The sequence below is a fragment of the Planococcus citri genome, chromosome 4, assembly GCF_950023065.1.
Source record: "Planococcus citri chromosome 4, ihPlaCitr1.1, whole genome shotgun sequence".
In the NCBI taxonomy this organism is placed as follows: Eukaryota; Metazoa; Arthropoda; class Insecta; order Hemiptera; family Pseudococcidae; genus Planococcus; species Planococcus citri.
Window position 1 is genome coordinate 2,186,107 of NC_088680.1, and position 4,278 is coordinate 2,190,384.

Here is a 4,278-nt window from a genome sequence, read left to right on the forward strand (position 1 = left end):
GCATTTTAAAAATTAAATCATCATATTTTTTTTTCTTCAAATACGTCCTAGATAAAGATTCAATCTTCAAGTTACTTTCAAACTAATGATCACGTAGAAGTGCCCAGTAAGACAAACGTTATTTTCAGAGTTTAGAATTGCAATTAATCATAAACTAAGAAACAACTCTAAAAAAGAGTTCATACTTTTATGAGAAAAAAAAAAAAAAAAATGCCACCATCGCATAAGTGCATGCCTACATAAGCGACAACGTTCAACTCCAAACTCTCAACTCTCAACCAATTCAAAATATTTTGTTCTGGTTGGACGTTGAGTGTTTAGGTTGACGATTCCAGCCAATAACCGAGCATCTTCTTCCGGTTGAGCGTTGAACGTTGAACGTTGAGGCTTATGTAGGCGTGCACTAAGGCAAATATTACTTACGTTGAAACGTTTCCTGAATATTTTTCCATGTTTTAAACTGTAATTAAGTTACATTGAAATGAAAAAAAAAAAAAGGAAATTGAATTTATTACTGGCAACATAAAAAAAAATTACTTAATAGAAAAAAAAAGTTTAATATCACCATTATCAAGTAAATAAAGCATAAAAAAGAAAAAAAAGAATAAATAAATTATTTGATAGATATTAATAGTAATTACATCTTAAGAAAATATTAGTTAAAAAGTTACTTTTGTACTTTACTTTAATTTTTTTCAGGAATATTTATGAATAAATCAGGAGTAGTAGATATTTTTTAAATTCAATTTTGAAAAAAAGACTACAAGTTTCTCCTTTTGAATGGTTTCTTTTCCGTTTCGTTCAATTTTATTGCTCATCTTTTTTTGTCATCGATAGTGTTTTTGGAGAAAAATTTCTAAAATGCCATCCCAAGTATTCTCATTTACTTCTGTTGGTGTCTCAGATAAAATAGAACATTTCAAGTTATATTCACAACGAAATCTCTTCGAAAGAGTATTAAACCAAGATAAATATCATTATTTTCACGATATTTGCACCGAACAACACATCGTTAGCAGCAGAAAGTAGTTTCAAAAGATCAAACAGCAACATTTGACGAAATCATAAAACAGAACCAACACGATGACTACGAGCGATGTGTACTCAGAATGAGATCAAAGCTCGAAGATGAGCTTTCGAAGTACTTTTTCGTTTCTTATTCGAATTTCATGTTCTCAAAATATCCCATCGTAACCGTAATCTCAAATTCTTATAAAATATAGGAGAGAACGATGTGAGAGGAGAAAAGGTAATTACTGAAAATGACTGCTATGGTCCAGGATCCCTATAAAAGCCACACTTATATGCATATGTACATCGTACAAATGAAGCAATAAGGTAATACTAAATATCTCTGGCAAAAATCGTTCTTTTTCCGTCTTCGGCTTGGGAAGTGACTGAGAGCAACCTAGACTTGTCTGAGTAGTGGCTTATTCACCATTTTATCACGAGATACAAAATACAATGCACCTTTATCCGGATCCCTGATACTTGATCGGTAATATGAGCAAATGTAAGTTCAGCTTGGCAGAAACGTCAATCAACCTCATGAGTCCTGAACAAGACGTAATTGTTGAATACAATCACCAATCTTTTCTGAATAAAAATCAAACAAACCTGAAACAATACAGATGTTATTGACATAATTTAGAAAACACTCTCTTTATATCGCAGAACTCTGTTGAATCAGAGAAGTCGTTACTCTAGTTACCTGTTAATTGAACGTGAAACGGTAACCGGTGGTTGTAATCTCTCCAATGTATTCATCATCTTAACAAAATTAGTTCGTTTCCATTCAACATCGTGATCATCCAGGATCAATTGCAAATCGAAATAAGCTGGTTCACACAGAAGATATTATGCACTTGTTTGATTTCAGCTACGTTATCTTCTGGTTCTACAATTATAAAATGTATTACGTAATAATGAGTCAACTTCGTAGATCATTTGTGGTAAAGTCTGTTTCAATATATTTCTTCATCATTTAGGTATCAAATTATAAACTACTTACGTTTCCATTCCTAATTAATCGCAAAAATCTGCGATGAACCCCGTCCGATTTCCGCCAAATGATGAGCAACCGAAGCACCGGTAACGCCATCGTCGCACATCACAACCTTCACTTTTTTCGCTACTCGAAGCTCGTTTTCGTCGTAAAAGTCGAAGGAAAGGTATCGTTTACTCTTCGATGAGCATTTTTTTACATCCAAAACACCGTCGATGAGATACCGAAACACTGATGAATTCATATCGCTCTGCTTGTATTGAACAACGCTGGTAGAATAAAGATTCTTGCTGTGGAATCAAAACATACTAGTGAATGTTTTTAGATTTAAAATATAGATCGTTGTTACCTCGTAATACTGATTTGTCAAGTACAATGAAATGAATCATAAATTATTTACATTTCGTAGCAGAAATTACAGGAAGATTTTAGTCAAGTCTTGGAACGTCGACGTATGTTGCTCGAGTTCGAATGCTCGAATGTAACTCAACGACTAGTCGGCCGGCCATTACCGATTCATTGAATGTTCAAACACTTGAACAACTTTTAAGGAATAATTTTCATACAAACTTTATAACACAAAGCTCGAACTTTCGTAAACTTTTACACTGCTGTTATCATCATCAATATTTCGCGCCTTGTTCGCGATCCTGCATCTATTTGCAGCAATGCAATGCAGCAATGAGCAAACTGCAAAACGACCCTACGCGCATGCGCGACTACTTTTGATAGGTAAACAAACACCAATAAACCTACTAACAAATTTTTCATTTTATTAAATTTTTTATTTTAATTAATTATTTTGTATTCGTTTTCGTATTAATTTTTTCGAGTTTGAAATTTTAAAAATTTAGTTAAATAATACTTTAACAGTCAGATTACTTTACTTTAATAATCATTGAATATAAATCAGTACCTAAGGTAACAAACAACTGAATTGTATTATTTGTTTTATGGATATACTTTTTTAAAAAACGTATCCCGTGCACATTTAATCAAATTTTAAATTATTTCACAACCAACACACAAAGTATTAATAATATTAAAAAAATATATGTTCTCTAATTTTTTGATTCTAGAAACAAAGTTCACATTTTTGTTATTCGTTCTTCAAAGTACGAGAACTAGAACTACGAACCCTTTCTTTTTTGTAATTTTAGCTCCCTCGTTTCTGCTTTCTAGACAATGAACATGACTTTTTGCCATTTTCCATTTGTGTTCGTTGTTCCGATCAACTTTCCAAAATGTTACAAAAACGAGATGAAAAATTAGGAAGGACCGTTCTCGACTCCTCGCGCTTTCAACAATCAACATCTCCAGGAGAAAATGATAGGATTCGGTCATCACTGAACCATATCCACCAAATGCAATCAAAACTCTTATCTTATTACTGATTAGAGATTTATCATTAGGTACATCTGGCCAGAATTCAGATCAAATCGAATTGTGGGAATGTAATAATTTATCACGCAGGTCATCACAATGATTCATTTTTGAGAACCTTGCAAAAATTCACAGTCTTGATTTTTGCTAAAGTGCGAAATTTCATTCAGAAATACCGAAAAGCACAAAATTCTGACTTTGAAATTTCTGATATTGAAAATTATTTTTTTTTACCTCGCAAATTGTAAATTTTCTGGAGAATTCGCCGTCGCTTCAGTCGAGCAAAATCGAAAAAGTTCCATTCTCTTTTTTGAATTTGATTTTCAAAAGCCAAAAGGTAAAAAAAAAATCATGAAAAAATTACAAATTTCTGATTTTGGATTTCTCGAGTTTTTTGTCAAATATAAAAGCAATTTGAAATAATTATTAGTCTGGCATATGACAATAGGAGTAATTGCACCCCCCCCCGGTCGATCCTCCGGGACAACTTTTTTCTTAAAGGGGACATCCTAAGGAACATTTTAAAGCAAACTTGCCCAAAAAAAGTTGGCCTTACTTACAAAATGGCGGCCATTTTGATTGACAGGTCAGCCGAAATCGCAGATTTTGCGTTTCAACATAGCACTTGCACGAAATTTTTCAAACCTTACAAAGGTACATAGACCGAGAGATTATGCAAAAATTCATCACCTGTCAAAATTTCAAGTGTTAAAGAGCGTTTTTCGATTTTTGGTGAATTTTTAAAAATCCCATTTAGGCCAAAAATGAGGGAAAAAATCAAAATTTTACCAAATTGACCAAGAAAGCTGAAATTTGGGATATAGCCTATTTTCGTCATGTCAAATCGATTGGAAACGGTTTCAACCCGTTTTTAGCAGTTCTGGAGCCTC

The 4,278-nt window shown here is 32.8% G+C and overlaps 1 long non-coding RNA gene across 2 annotated transcripts; it reads right to left on the bottom strand.

Annotated features, from left to right (window-relative positions):
- Window positions 1-493: 493 nt before the first annotated feature.
- Window positions 494-2,644, bottom strand: LOC135844355 (uncharacterized). Of its 2 annotated transcripts, none has more exons than XR_010558501.1 (4): window positions 2,406-2,644; window positions 2,012-2,295; window positions 1,712-1,897; window positions 494-1,617 (listed from the first exon to the last, which is right to left on the bottom strand). It is a non-coding gene; the product is annotated as an uncharacterized LOC135844355 (long non-coding RNA). The 2 variants fall into 2 exon arrangements; XR_010558502.1 differs by having other exon boundaries at window positions 2,355-2,644.
- Window positions 2,645-4,278: the final 1,634 nt, after the last annotated feature.